This window comes from Lygodium microphyllum, chromosome 27, assembly GCF_053477565.2.
Source record: "Lygodium microphyllum isolate KBCC chromosome 27, Lygodium_microphyllum_v1.1.10, whole genome shotgun sequence".
Lineage (NCBI taxonomy): Eukaryota > Viridiplantae > Streptophyta > Polypodiopsida > Schizaeales > Lygodiaceae > Lygodium > Lygodium microphyllum.
The window spans coordinates 70,406,856-70,423,994 of NC_141161.1; positions in this window are offsets into that span (position 1 = coordinate 70,406,856).

Here is a 17,139-nt window from a genome sequence, read left to right on the forward strand (position 1 = left end):
AATCTCGAGTGAGCAGTACGACTGCCCTGTAGAAGCAAAGCAGCAATGCCAGATGATGCCCTTGCCAATGCTATATGACCACCACTGCGCAACCTAGCAAGCAAACACTTGTAAAGAAATGTCTTTCCAGACCCACCGGGACTATCCAAAAAAAAAACATCCCCAAAGTTTCCACCAATGGCACCTATAACTGCATTATATGCAATCCTCTGTCCATCATTCAACATTGCCTCTATACAAACACAAACTCTACGTTGCTCCAGTATATCATATGCATATTCATCTTCTAAAAGAGGGTTAGCACACAACTGAGAATCTGTTCGATGAGGTTCTGGCAATCCATCAAAGTCAGACAATCTTCGCCCATGTTGTTGCAAAAGATCCTGAAGATGCAATCAAGCCCTCTTTGATGCCTCTTGTTGTAGAACTGCAGAAGATATATGCACATGCTCTAGCTGTAACTTATACAAAATATCCTCCACCATCGGTGACATAAACCTATCCCAGAGCTGACCAGGCTGCGCAGGCTCACAAAAGACCAAAATTGCAGCAAAACAAAGCACACAACTGGGCACCAATTTGTATAGATGCAGCCTCTTCCAAGCACACAACACACTCATCATCACCCTCTAACATGCCCTTTGCAATGCAGGCTTCCTTAAAGGTGTTGTACACCATGTTGCCAACAGTACGTAAATCGTCAAAATACATACATCCTAGAGACACTGTCAAGAGCATTCGCAAGTAATAACACTCACCAGATGTGGGCGGCACAAAGTATATTCGACCACACGTATTTCCACGCTTTCTCTTCGTCCATACCTTTCGTTTGGCATTCCGCACCCAATACACCGGGAAGTCTTGATACCGAATAGCTCGAGCCTCTGGATGAATACGATTGCACACAAACCATTCCGTAAGAGTAGTTTTCCTGATATCTTCATTCTGCATAACATCTGATATATTGTATGTATCTTGAAACACCACATAATTCTCATCAGGCAAGTGCACCTGCACCCACTGTATATCAGGCTTCTCATTGTGCAATGCATAGTCATATATTTGCCAACACGCTTCCGAAGCAGAAACATACCGTGCATCTAAATAACTCTCGATCTCATCCACTTTACGAATGGTCGTACCATTTAACCCTGAGTTTCCAACAAAAAATTTAATCGTTGCACGATCATGTCCCTTGTATATATACTTATACAAATACTTAACAGCTGCCCATCATTGAGCACACCTCAACATTTATATGTGCATTGTATTTTTTACTCAAGTACGGATTGTATGGAACAATCCATCGATTATCAATAGTATTACTCTTTATTGTGACTGTCTTTCCATCATCTCGTCTTCTATAAATAGGATAGCTAGAGCTATCAACAGTTGTTACATTCACAAACCTCCGAGGGAATTTTTTAGTGCATTGACCATTGCGCATGCAAGGGCTCTTGGGATTCATTACACCGCAAGGACCATGGACATTGCATTTTGAGATAGTTTCAAACAAAGCTGAAAACTTTGCTCTATCAGGAAACTCAGCACAAACAAATCTATCATAATGGCATGCTTCAGAGGGTTTAAAAGGGTGCTCCAAAATTAGCAAAGTATGAGAATGTGGTAGCCCCCGCTTTTGAAACTCAATCACACTAACATAGCCTGCAACATTTCCAAACAGATTCCTTTTCAACAATGTATGCATCATATCAGCATGTTTTTTATGGAATACCCGAGTAGTCAAATCAAGACGATCATAAGTAGTCTATCTAGGCAACAAAGCATTAGTTATCTCTAACCACTTTGGATTACATGTCATTGTTATAAACAGATCAGGTTTTCCCTTACTTCGCACTATAGCCATGGCATCTTGATACAACTGATACATGTGTCTTGGCCCACCAGTAAAAGAAGACGGTAAAACCACCCTTTTTCCAATAGAGGCACCAACAATTCCCATGGGCCCATCATCCATCACTCCCACCATATCTGCTAAGCCCTTATAAACTTCTGAGCGTAAAACTGATTGATTTTGACGACACCAAGCTGACCTACATTGCTCTATACTACAATAAGCATCAACAATAAATTTTTGCAACAATCGGCCACCTCGCAACATGCATACCTCAGTGTCCTCACGCACTTGTAGTCGAAATGCATAAAATTGTATCTAAGTAACAGAGTCCTTATTAGACAATCCATGTATATTAATTGGAACATTAACACCACTATAAGGTACCTTTACATGCCAACCATCATCACCCATAGGAAAAAGAAGAACGTATAGCATTGGCATATATGCCCTATGCAAGTTTGAAATAGCAATACATCGTCCATCCCGACTATAAACATGTATGTCTTGACGATCAAGAGTATTCTAATCGCCTTGTCCTGGCATGATAGCTGCAACCTGAGTTGCCACTGGAGCTGAGTTTTGTCTATTAGCATGTTGAACCCCAAAAATAGTCATTCTCAAATCATGCAAGGGATTGTTTTGCAATTGCATACCCACGGATCTAAAAGCTTGTGCATATGCATTGTGCATATGTATCATAGACTGAAGCTCCCCAAGCAAGTTTGGCAATAAATTAGGCATAACATCCAATCGATTAGATAACTCATGCTCAGTATCATAAACATAAAGTTGTGCAAATCTTGGCCTTTCCTGTCGTTGCACATTAGGAATCAAAGGGCCTATACGATGATACACTCTAAAGGTATAAGAATTTCCCACAACAGACAAAAGCTCATCAACATTGGCACCAAGCAACACAAATGCAAGAGCACTATTATATGCTCGTATATTATTTTTAAATACTCTGCTTTGAGGATGCATACCATGCAACAAATCATGCAATAGTTGTGGTGGATATTGCAACCGTGGCAACATAACTTTTCCATTTCGACAACAATGTTTGCCAAACAAAACTGACCCCTGCACTTGAGCCTCACATCTCCACAAGTTAGCCGAACATAGCTCACACATCTCAGAAAGACTCCCCATGGAATGCATAATCGGGTCTTGAAATAGCAATATTGTAGTTGCAGGATGAATATCCATTGCAGGCAAAGCATGTAAAATGGAGCAAAAACCCCCATTTCGAGCACTAAAGGTTGGAACATTATTGACATGTGACTCATTAATCACAGCATCTCCTAGGTTTTGGTGATTTTCAACATCACAATTATAATCATTAGCAAACTGCTGCTCAACCAAACTGTGAAGTCCCTCACGAATCAAGCTATCATGATTTAGAGCCCCTCCTTGCAAAACGTTCCGGCACTCAACTATAGTAGAACACATCTCTTTATACCCCCTCCGGTCATGTCTTGCCATTTGAGCCCTAAGCCTAGCAATCTGTCGTCGTCTATATCGTGTAGAGTTGAGTCTATGCATATGAATACGCAACACATAATCCCTGCTAGTTCTCTGACTATTTAATCCCATATTGTTTGGATTCTCACAAAGCCTACACATCAAGAGAAAACATGCATTCTTTCAAGCAGAGACTTGATTGGGATTAGTATTTCCAAAAAGACTTAAAAGTAGAATCAATCTAGAATCACATAATCGAAAAATAGTACGACAATTTAAATTAGCACAATCCTCCTACGTGCAAGGAACAATAGCAGTCAGAATTAGAATCATCATATATTTTTATATATTCTATACAATTAGATATATCTAACCCAAAGATTTTTAAAAAAACTATATCCAACCGGCGCGCGATCCCCCAAACTATAACTCAAACCCAAACATCACTCTTCAACATGAATGTGCAATAAATTATAAAACGTTAGGATTCTTAAATCAATGAACTTTTCTCTGTACATTGCAAGACATAATAAGTATTTCTATAGATCAAACCTCAAGAAAGAGGCAATATATATACTTAAAAATGAAAATGCATTTAATATTTACAAACTCTTGAAAAGAGAAAGAATACACAATCTTATTCCAAACCATAGCAAGTACCTAGACATTGAAACGTATTTTACAGAGAATATTACTCTTTGATACGTACTAAATTGCAAGACATAATAATTACATCTATAAATAAACGATAGATCAATGTTTACAAACTCTTTAAAAGACAGAAGAATGCATCACCCCCAATAAATTGAACCAAACACTGGAGAGAGAGAGAGAGAGAGAGAGAGAGAGAGAGAGAGAGAGAGAGAGAGAGAGAGAGAGAGAGAGAGAGAGAGAGAGAGAGAGAGAGAGAGAGAGAGAGAGAGAGAGAGAGAGAGGGAGGGACAGAGCGAAAGAGACATCACACCGCATTGTAGATACCCAATATAGTTTACTCAATTTAGTCTCATTACAAAAAAAGATAGCACACACAATCACAAAAAAGCAGTGGCCCAAGCATTTCAATATCTTCATAAGCGAGACAACAATAGATCATAACCTTCATCCAAATGTTGAAAAGAGAGATAGAGAGAGATCAAACCTCAAGAAATAGGTATCACATCGTTACATTAAAACCAATATAAGCTTCACAAAAAGGAAGCACACATAATCACAAAAATAAACATTGGTCCAAGCACTTTCAAGTAAGATATAAGCGAGACGGTAATAGATGATAAGCCTCAGCCAAGCAAATCCTCCTCAATTGGGACCATTCATTTGACGACTCAATTGTTGTAGCAAGGCATTGAACCTATTAACATTCATTTGGAACTGCAAAAACAGTAGTCGACAACCCCTCTGGAAAATCACAGGCTCGTGGTCATCTCCAAGCCCCCAAAACAATGCCCACATATCATTCAACAACAAATTCATCAACCTACTTGTCTCAGAGACAATCGCTGAAAGTTCCCTCACTTCACCGCCCAAACCACTTGAGACTTGTTGAAGAACACTCTGGGTGTGCTTTGTCTCGCACACAACACCATACAAACCCTTAGCTTGTTCATGCAACTCTGCAGAGTAAATAGCAAGTGCATGATCGACACGTGTGGATAAACTCGTCTGCAATTCCATCAACTCATTCATCTTGGTCTTGAGGCGTTTAAGCTCCAAAGAACTTGAAGTAGCCTTTGTGTTTCTTTGGGTCGTTGATGTCCTTGCGGATTTGACCAACATGCCCTCCCTGTTGCCTCGCCACTTCTTTCATCTTTCAGACATTAACTTTATTCACTCCATTGAACTCCACATTTGGCTGCAACAAAATACACAAATGACTATCTCCCAAAAAAAAACACAATACCTTGGTAAAAATACAATTATTAGAATAACTATCTCCCATACCCATACGAACGGCTCCAAGCAGGCAAGCGTCGAAGAGATGATGTTGTGGCTGTTTTCTTTGATTCAACCAAATCAATTGCATTCAATGGAGTCGAATGCACTATGTTGGAACATCATCCATAGCTTTGCTTTGTTCCATGATGACTACACGACACTTTCAATAGATAGAAGAGTCCCAAATAGAAATCTCAATCTCAAAGCCATTGAAGACAAACACATTTCCAATCGAAAACCACAAATCGAAAGTGTATTGGACTCAAAGACAAAAGAATAGTCATGCACAAATACGTGTAAATAATCATGCATGAGCACATGACACTCACCAAATATATAGCCATGCCTTACCTCCTCTCTCTCTCTCTCTCTCTCTCTCTCTCTCTCTCTCTCTCTCTTTGTGTCTCTGTGCAAGCCCTACTAATGGATGTTCATTCATGTAGATCCATACATAGGTCTTGCCAAAGGCTCAAATGTGTTGAAGATGAATGAATACCAAGGTGAAAATATGAAATATATAAACTATTCAAACGAGATCGAAAAATCTTAATAATTTGAAAGAGATAGATAATGCTTTTTAAACTGGAGATTTTCATCAATCGAATAAAACACAACTCATTTAAAAAGTCTTGCAAAGATTATATATATCAAGCATGTGGCCTTTATCGATTTGAAAGAGATAGATAATGTTTTTCAAAATGGAGATTTTCAAAGACGCGCTTATCAGCGATTACTCATCCAAGTTGAACATTGCCAAAAACCTATCTAGATAAACTTTGAAAGAAGCAAATCGCACATCAAGGGCAATGCTCTCGAGTGAAAGGGAATGACCCCACACGGTGATTCATCTGGGTTAACATTGCCGAAAACCTATTAAGGGAAACTTTCAAAGAAGTAAGTTGCACATCAAGGGAAACATTTTCATTCTTGTGAGCAATTAACTCACATACGCCATCCTCTATACGACCAGCACTGTTAATAAGATCTTTGTCTTCTCATCATGATCATCGCTGGATCCAATACGTGGCCAATACTTTCGGACATGTTCATATATCTCCCCTATGTAACCCTTGATTTCTTCCAACTCATTCTATATCCTCACCCCATCACAAAGGTTTCCTTCATATTTCTCCTCCAAATTCTTCAATCATTTTGTAGAGGGCTATCAATGCTCTCACCAAGAGAAACTGAAGCCCTTTGACATTGAAAGAGTGCCTTTACTTGCTTCTCAAGCCCATCCAAGCGATGAATGACTCTCAAAAAACTAACATAACTTTCATATCCTCCAACATGCCTGAGTGCACGACGAATTGCCTTCTTCCTTATAACCTCTTTCCCTTTGCACACATTCGTTTGCACACTGGGAGCGCACTGCACAACATTTGCTACAGACACATTTTTTTCCTCCATGCTGCGCAAAACACATGCGTCAACATCAAGGTGCATATCAACTATTCTTATCTTATATTAAAAATTAGAAACAATGAAAAATCCTAAATGACATTAGATTAACTTCCAATGCATTAAATTTAAACATACGTGCGTTAAACCATATGATTGACTACAATAGAATTTGCTATAGTAAGTAGCATCCAGAGTGAGGTTTCAATTTGTTTATCCCACACATAAGACTCAAGTGGGTCTTCAAGATGCATTTGGATTATTTGAAGCAAATTCTCATGGCTCCTAGTTGAGAGATTAGGCTTTTTGTCACAATGGATGTATCCAGTCAAGGATCAAAGCCAATGCCACAATGACTGGTGAGTTGGTATTTTAGGTGGTGCACTTAACATTGCATGGTGCAGACCACACAATATCCTTTCTTAGAAAATCATGCCCCAGGACAATGCAACATTCCCCACCCCTATCAATAAAACTATAATTCACACACTAAACAATCTCCTAAGTTTAAAAATGTCAATAACGGATTTTTAATGCCATGAAGAGTTACTACATCCATACCAACCCCACAAATCACAATGAGTTCTGAAGGATAGTTGTACCTATAGCTATATCTATATCTATATCTATATCTGTACCTGTATCTATATTTAATGTCAATAATGGATATAGAGAGGGGAGGTGTAAATGGGATGAGAGATAGAGGGGTTATGAGTAGAGGAGAGTAAAGCATGTGATGTTTTTGTGATAGCATTATCCATTGTGTGATAGGGAAGTGAAGTTGCCATGCGATAGCATGCGCGCGAAGCGCGCCAGGAACGCTAGTGATGGTATAAATTGGTATAACTTTAGGGGTGGGGGGGCATGACCGTTCAGGCCAGGAACGCTAGTTATATATAATTTAGCTCCACATGTCTTAAAGTTACCTTCCACTCCATGTCTTAAAACACATATACTAAAACGTTTATTAGCAAGATAATAACAATAATAAAATAAGATAACAACAACAATAAACTAAAAACTAATATCTATATCTATCTAATCTAATATTTTATATCTATATCTATTTATCCATCACATCTACTATTTAACATTCACATTCACATTCACATTAACATTAACTATTTAAGATTGACATTGACATTAACATTAACATTAACATTAACACATTCACATTCACATTAACATTAACTTGAACTATTTAATTTAACATTTAACATTCACATTAATTAACATCACATTCACATTAACATTAACTATTTAACATACACATTCACTATTTCACATTCACATCCATTCAAATATTCAAATTCAAATTCAAATAATAATAAATAATAAACTAAACCAATCAAAATAAAATAAAAACTAAAGCAACAATTAAAATAACAATAATAATACCACAATAAACTAACAATAAACAATAAATAGAATATAATATAATATAATAACTAACAATAACAATGATAAAATAACAACCATTAACAAAACTATATAGCTATATAAGAATAATAATAATTAACTAATAACTATTAGCTATATTACCTATAACATTAATTAACTACTAACTATTAACTATTAACATAACAATAAAATATAATAATAATAATAATAACCAGAAAATATCTAACTCTAAATAAAAAAATACCAAAAACAACAACAATAAACTAATAACATCATAATCATAACATCATAACATAACATAATTATACAAATAAATTATAACTATTAATAACTAATAACTATTAGCTATAACATTAACTACTAACCATTAACCATTAACCATTAACTATTATAATAATAATAACTAAAACAATATGTAACTCTAAACAAAATAAAACCACAACAATAAAATAATCTATAAACTAACAACAAACTAAAAAACAAATAATATCTAAACAATAATAAATAATAACATCATAATCATATCATCATAATCATCATAACATAACATAATTACTATTACTAATAAATTATAACTAACATTCACATTAATTATTATTATTAACATTAACATTCACATCACATTAACATTAACTAATAACAATAATACTAACAATAACATTAACATTAACATTAACTATTAATAATAATAACTTAACAACAATAATTTATTTAACATCAACAATCAACAATTAAAAAACAATAAAACAATAACAATAATAATTAATAATTTATTTAACATCAACAAGCAACAATAATAATAACAATAAAATAATCTATAAACTAACAACAAAATAAAATAATAACAATAAAATAATCTATAAACTAATAACAAACTAAAAAACAATCTAACAACTAAAATAATCTATAAAAACTAACAACAAAATCAAATAATAACAATAAAATAATCTACAAACTAACAACAAACTAAAAAACAATCAAACAACTAAAATAATCTATAAACTAACTATATTAATTTAACATCAACAATCAACAATAATAATAACAATAATAACAATATAACAATAACTTAACTAATTAACTTAACTAATAACTAACTAATTAATAATAACAATAACTATATTAACAATTAACAATAATAACAAAAGAATAACGTAATAACTTAACAATAACTTAATAATTTAACATCAATAATAATAATAACATAATAACATAATTAATAACTATTAACAACAATTAACATTAACAATAACAATTAATTAACTTATTAAAAATTAACAATAATTAATAATTAATAACAATTAACTTAATAATTAACAATTAACAATTAATAATAGATTCACGGGCGAGCGGGATGGCAGCGGGCGTGACGGCGGGCAGGACGGCAGTAGCGGGACGACGTGACGGCGGGCATGACGGGACACCGGGCGAGCGGGACGGCATGAGGGCGGGCGAGCGGGACGGCGGACGGGATGGCATCGACAGGATGGCAGGCGGGAGGGCAGCGGGGTGGGGGTTCGAAGGCCCAGGGGGGAGAGAGAGAGAGAGAGAGAGAGAGAGAGAGAGAGAGAGAGAGAGAGAGAGAGAGAGAGAGAGAGAGAGAGAGAGAGAGAGAGAGGGCAGTGACTTGGCCGGGGGGCGGGATTTCGGAGGGGTAGGGGTAGCGACAGAGAGAGAGAGAGAGAGCCAGCCAGGAGAGGGAGGGCAGCGACTTGGCGGGGGGCGGATTTCGGAGAGGGAGGGTAGTGACTTGGGGGGGGCACCCACAGAGGTGCTGAGAGAGAGAGAGAGAGAGAGAGAGAGAGAGAGAGAGAGAGAGAGAGAGAGAGAGAGAGAGAGAGAGAGACCAGCGAGTAGCACCTTGGTGAACGCTTGAGCGAGCGAGGCCTGAACGATTCGTGAATGCCTGAACGATTGAACCAAGCGATTGAATGAACAATTGAACGACGAACGAAGCCTGGATATATGCAAGTCATCCTTATCATGAGAGAGGGAGGACGTGAGGACGTGGGGGGCATTAAAGCCACCTCAACCCCCATGCATGCACATGCAATTCAAATTCAAATCTAGGCTTGGTTCTATTCAAATCTAGCATTGGGAGAACCATGGAGGCTTGGGAGAAAAATGGAGGTTAGATACCGAACCTCCAACGAAAATGATAAGTAGATATAGATGTTAGGAGATTGGAATATGATGCCACATGAAGGAAACTAATTGCATGGAAAAGGAACATACTAGTACAAGAAAGAGAAAAGTGGGATTATCTAGTAGATCCCATGAATTGATTGATCCAACACTTGTAACTCGTCTTTGAATAGTCAAAATAAGTTAGAATGCTATTGTATGTCACTTCATCAAGTTGTACTCCCGTCTTTGTATAGTCAAAATAAGTTTGGAGGATGATACAAGTATCCACCTCCTTTTTCATTTAATGTTTCCTTTCTAAAGTAGGAGTGCTCAATAAAGAAGCTTACAGGTGTTTGGATGGAGCCCTAGATTGGGTATTGATGATTTCGATGAGAGCTAGCTTTATTGCATGAAATCCATCACTAAAGCAACCAAAAGTCATGGTGAACATATAGCTAGAGAGAATAGATGGTCAATAATGCAAGATGTAAGGATTCTTTGTTGTTGTGTCTTAATACATGTCCTAATTATATGGCATTGCATCAACTTCTCAAAGAAGTTGAGTGTTTGATTAAAAACCAAGAATGAAATAAGGTTGAAGTTGTGAAGGTGCAACCAAAAGGGATACGTGATATTTTGGGTGATGGTTCAAATAATTTCTTCTTAAAAACCATAAACATTAAAAGGATAATAGAGCTTATTACGATAATTGAAGATGGAGGATGCAATGTGCTTATAGATGAATCCTAAATAATAAGTGCTATCACAACATCTTTTAGCTATAGTGTGGAGCTACCTTCGACTACAGTCAAAAGTTGGTTACATTTCTAGAGGTGGAGAAATGAGTGATTAGTAAGGAGGAAGCTTTGATATTGGTGAGATTGTTTGTAGTATAAGGGCTGCAATTCATGATTAGCAAGACAAAGAGGGTAAGTCCCTTGTCCATATGGCATCCTTGTAGAAGTGTTGCATGCATTATGGGAGGTATGCTATTCTGGCAAAGGCAAGCTATTGAATAGAATTAGGATACAATACGGGAGGACATCATTCCAATGGAGGCCTCTTACAACACTAAGTGTTGCTTATAGGATGTCTAAAACAATGGCCTATAAAAGTTTAATTTTTTATTAGAAAGGATTATGCACCCAATGTAGCATAGTATTATCCATGGTTGAAAGATATAGAATGTTATACTCAATTTGATTTTTTCTATGGATGATGTTCTCAATTTATGGATAAACATGGTTCTTATCAATATGGATTTTAACAAGCCTTATGATAGGATAAGATGACACTTTACCATTGAAGCCATGAAGATAATGGGGTTTGGAAAATTTTTCATGAGGATGACTCTTCTCTAAAAGTAGCATGCATATAATTGGGTTTTTCTCTCCTTGATTTGCCTTTGAGAGGTAGTTAGGGGAGGCTTCCCACTAGCCCTTCTCTTGTTTGCATTAATAAAAGGTCCATAGTTAAGGAATTTGGATAGGAAAATGCAATAGGCTATTATTAAAGGTCTACCTTTAGCTAGGAGAGAATGTTTGTATCATAGTGACAAACAACATAAAGAGAAGGAATCAATCCTCCATGAATCCCCAAACTTCTAGGTTTAACATTACACATCCTCCCAGTGATGCTCCCATCCATTATGTTGAAGAACTAGTAGAAGAGGAGGAGTACATAAACCCCTTTTTTGCTATGAAGAGGGCCATATTTTCTTAATGGATTATTTTCCAATAGCAATTATGATATTGGGACAAGGGCAAGGCCACAGAATGGTGGGATAAGGAATTATAAGAATGCCCCTATTAGTTTTGTGGGGAGAATTGTAATGATAAAGTTGATGCTAATATCCATGTTAGTGTGTCTCTCAATGATTTTCTACTTCAAATATTTGGAGTGGTAGGGGGTAGAAAGGGAGTTGGGATATTTTCTATGGAATAAAGAAGTTCAGAGGGGATGGAGGACACTTGTGTTAGGTACATGGACTCCATGCAACCTTAGATCATTCTAACAAAAGAATGGCAAGCTAAAGTCAAGATGAAGTAGTGGGGAGTGTTGAAAGACCTTGAGTGGCGTAATGTGATTGTTGTGGGTCAGAAGATTTTGATTTTGAAATCCCAAGTCACTCAAAATGGGTGATTCTCCATTGTTGCAAGTGATTTGGACCTTTAAGCATAGTCTTGTTTATACTCCTATAGAGGAGAGTCCTAGGCTACTTAATGAATTGGCTACCATAGGAATTATACGATGGATGCACTTTGTGGGAAAATATGCAAAAGCTAGAATTCACACAAAGGGACATGATAGAACATATATTTAGTTTAGGAGAAAGTGAAACTAAATGCTAATGTAAGTATTGGAGAAGAAGTGATCCTAAAACTTGCCAACCACTTTAAAGGTTCATGTAGACAAGATCGCTAAAGTAGTCAGCTTCACTCATGTGGGACTTTACTACTATGGAAATGCAAGAAGAGGAAAGATGTCTACAATAAGTTTTTAGATCATATTCCTAATATGTGGAAATTTAGAAAAAAGTGGTTTCCACAATTCAATTTTAGAAAGGAGAAGAATGAGGCAACATAATCTATAAAGCAACTTTATTAGCAAAGCTAAATTTGGTTTTATGGAAGATGGAAATAAAAATATTTGCTACTAAGGATAGGCTTTGAAAAGTTATGGAGATTCCTTCATCTTGTGTGTTGCACAAGAGGGAGAATGAAAATGTCATACATCTATTTTGGAGTTGCACGGAAGCTACATTTATATGGAAAGTAGCAAAGGATTGGGTTCATAAGTAAAGCTTTGATCGAAGCATTAGCTTGAAGCTTTCCTTGTTTGGGGACCAAGGTAAGTTGAATGATGAGTCACTAAGAGATCAGTAAAAGTATGGAGATTTCTCAAGGTTGTTGTTATTGATTGGATCAAGAAACATCAAAATGATAGGCTCTTGTTAGGAATCAACATTTTATATTTGTGAAAGAAGAATGGCCTAAGCTACAAAAGGAAATATTGGTGGTGCTTTAGGGTCACGAAAGACGATTAAAACCTTTGGGGTTGTATATAGAAATCTAAGCTAGATTTAAAGAAGGTATGTTGAGTACTAGAGCTTTCATGTAACTTTGGAGTGACCTTCCTTGGGTGTCATAAATTATTTACCCTATCAGTATATTGCCTCATTATAAAGAGTCATAATTTTCAACTATCTTTAAGCTATGGAAAGTTTCTGAATAATGAGCTTTGTGGTATTATGCAAGTCAGACTACAAGATAGTAACGCGATGACATTGAGCTAAGAAGATGCAAAGACTTTAATTAAAGGAAGAAAACCAACCAAAGTGTGCAAACATCTTATTTGCAACACTAAACCGGATCATTATCATACTCAATATTTTACTTAATCGTGTAAGCAAAGAATGAAAATTTGAACAACCATCTATTGTGAATATGTATTTTTGTGCATGCCTTCATAGGATGCCTACATAGGAACAACTACATTATGTATTTAAAATCGAATAAGAAGTATGACTTAAAGAGGCTTCTAGATAAGGAGTGACTACACTTGTAGGAAGAACCTTCACAAGTGAACATAAGCCCATGATTTAGTTAGAAAAAATACAAGCTACTTTCCTTGAAAAGAACTCAACTTTGCATAATTAATCTGGTAGTTCATCTAAATTTAATTTTTTGATTTAACCTATTAATCATTTGGTTACTCACGCTTATTCATTGACAAGTTCATTAAAATAAATATGCATTAACTTACATGGTAGAAGTTTGGGTACTTTGTCTTGGTCAACTAGTTAGCTAGGCTAATGTAGCATGCAAATGCTCAATGCAAGGATTTCGTGGTTGGCAACCAATTGAAGACCTATATGTGGAAAGTTTGAGTCTAACCATCGTGATACACGAGATGGTAATGGGGGAAGGGGTTGAAATCCCACCACTATCACAATATTACCTAAGTTTCTTTTTTGAGTGAGTGGATTTCCATTCTCCCTAAGATCCTATGAAAGCTTGTTCAAATTCAAGTATGTTATGTGCTTTTATGAGTGCAAAGCTTCTTGCTTGAAGTATTTTAACTAGCAAGTTGATCCTTCAAATATTATATCACATAAAGTATGATTCTAGTCTTCTCTTCTATTGTGAACTCCTCATGCTATGGGCATGGAATCCTCTTTTGAAGAGAATTTCAATCCTTCTTTTTAATGAAGATAAGTTAAGGAATTCGTTTGAACTTTTTTATCAAAGGACTGCTTGCTCTATATTCATGTCAATGCTATAAGTTATGCGAATGAACCTTGTTCCCTAAAACGCTTAATTCAGGAAGCCGATTTTAAATGACACACATAAATGTGGTAGGACCTAATTAACTAACTAAAGAATGCTTATTGAGGGAAGTGGATGGGCGGAACCCCCGACGGGTCTGTCCTATGGTAGGGTGGTCCTAGAGAAGTGGGAGGCTTCTCACTGGGTTTTATCAACGATCGACCTTAGCAATTGTTAGGTTAGAACCCCGATTCATGCCGTTTTAGGAGATCAGAATGGCGCTATGCCCTACGGGTAGAGAGGTTGAGCAGCGCATTCCCTCTCGTTTCCCATTCTCTTTGAACGAAGTGCGGCATGGATCTGCTTCGACTTGGGTATCTTTGTGTAAAGTAAGATGTCCAAAACCCGACGCTAGAATACTATTAGGAGACCTTGACCACTAGGAGCCCAAATTCCAGGTCGATCCTAGTGGGTGGCCACAAAGGTTCCATTGCAAGGCGGACTCGAGAAACCCTAGGTGAAAAACCCCGTAACATTCCATGGGAGTGTCGGGCGGCGTCACTTAGATTCCTCTCTTGATGGACTGCTAAAAACGTGCTTGGACAGCCAATAGGCGAGCACATTACACCTGAGCTATTATCCCACACTTGAGGACCCATTTCGTGCATAGGGGAGGTGCGATGGGTGTAGCTTAGGGAGACACGTCTCCCTAGGTAGGTGCCCAAAGCATGAAGTGGGGAACAAAAGGGGCCGGCTGATCGAGACTATTAGATGCACCGAACTTGAGGACCCCTAGGTGCAGTGATTATGACACTCAACAAAAATGAGATGTATTGTTTTAATTTGTTTTTTATTTTATTTTCTATTGTTTTGCTTTTTGATTTGGTAATTTTCTTCTCTTTTCCTTTTGCTTTTTTTAAATAAGAAGTATGTGGAGAGCTAGTCCTCATGATTGTGGTCATGGGAGGAGGAGGCTCAGGGCTTAAAGGACTTGCTAAGGAAGTACTTACTTTGCATGTATCCTTTTAAGTTTAGACATACATTGAGAGGGGTAGTGGGTAGGAATGGCTAGTTATATCTAGTGAAGCAACTGTCATTCATGTCCTCTAAGAGGTCTATGCAAAAGGATGGAAGGAGAGCGGCTCACATCATTAACTAGCCATGGCACAACTATCTATGCTGGCATTTAGATAAAAAATACGGGTGGTAGGCGGTATTCGTGAGAGGTAGGTGGTTGCTTAAGAAAAACCCTAAGTAGCCTAAGGTAGTTACAAATTGTGATAAAGGCAAGATTAGGGTAAAAGGAGAATTCGATAATAAGGAAGTGGGAGATGGAGGGTCCTAGGTCATTTTCAGAGAATCCAAAAGCTTCCTCTAGCTTAGTAGCATTTACATTGTAGATTTTAGGGAAGTTGTAGCGACCATGGATGTTGGGGTTAAAGTCCACCCCTACCCTTCTTGGATATGGCATGTACACTAGGTCGTTTCTTTCAAAGGATAGGGTGTTGCAAAATGACATCCATGCATCTACGTTCCCGTTCTAGATTCTCCACCTCCATCTTGGCTATGATTCATATCCTTTGACAGTCCTGGGTACCTCCATGACCTTGTCTTCCTAGTAGTCATGTGCCTTTGTCCCCCATAATGTTGGATGCATATCTCTTTTTACTCTCCACTACACTCCCCAAGCCTTCTGCCCATACTGATCACTTTCTCCACCACTTTAAGGGATAATGCCCGGCTTAGTGTGGGTGGGTATCGAGAAGTGATTTCGAAGGGCTTGCACTTGTTCTCCCACTACTCCCATACTGCGAGTTCCAGGTTCCATTTGATTAGAAATCATTCTTCTCTTTGCAGGATGGCGGCTTCTGGGGTTGCTAGGAATCATGCCTTTAGCCTTCTATGTGCTTGCTCCATCATCTTCTTCCTTCTTTTTCTGATCTCCTCTTTTCTTTGCGTAGTTGTATCCACCTCCTGTTGTGCTTTTGGTCTTGGAGAGGGAGGCTGTGGGACCTGCTCCTCGTCTTGTTGCCCCATCTCAGAATCTAGCCCTACTTCTAAAAGTGGCACCTGTTGCTCTCTTTCCCTCATGGGCTCTTGTGGTCCTTGTCCCTCCTTAAAGCCTAACAGCTCCACCTCTTGGACTGTTAGCCCTATCCTTAACAAATACTCTCGTTGCTCCTGTTGGCTCCCGTTCCTTGTGGTTGGACACACAGTTTATGCCTTATGGCTATGTGGGAAATCTCTAGCTTCCTCTTTAGAGTTTCAAAGGCCTCCTCCTCTTCTGACTGTATGACATCCAAGATGGTATTGAGGAAGGTGCGTTGTTGGGCTTCCAATCTTGTGTTTGCAGCCTATGTCCTGCTTTTTGCTAATACCTTTCACCTTCTACATGGGCTACATGGCTTGTGAGGTCTTTTACTCTTCCTTCAGTCTAGGTCAGCCATTCTTTGGCCTTCTGTTTCATCTCTTCTGGCTCTCACTCTGCCTTTGGGCTAAGGCCACTATCATTGGCTCTTGGTCTCTCCACTTTTGGGTCACATTTTCCTTATCCTCCTCCAAGTACTCGATTTCTCTTTCTAGCCTTCCTTGTTCCTCTATCTCCATTAGTAGTCTATACCTCATTTCCTCCATCTCTCTTTGATGGTCTTCTCCTAACCTGAGCTCTCTCTGCTTCTCCTACTGTGAGCT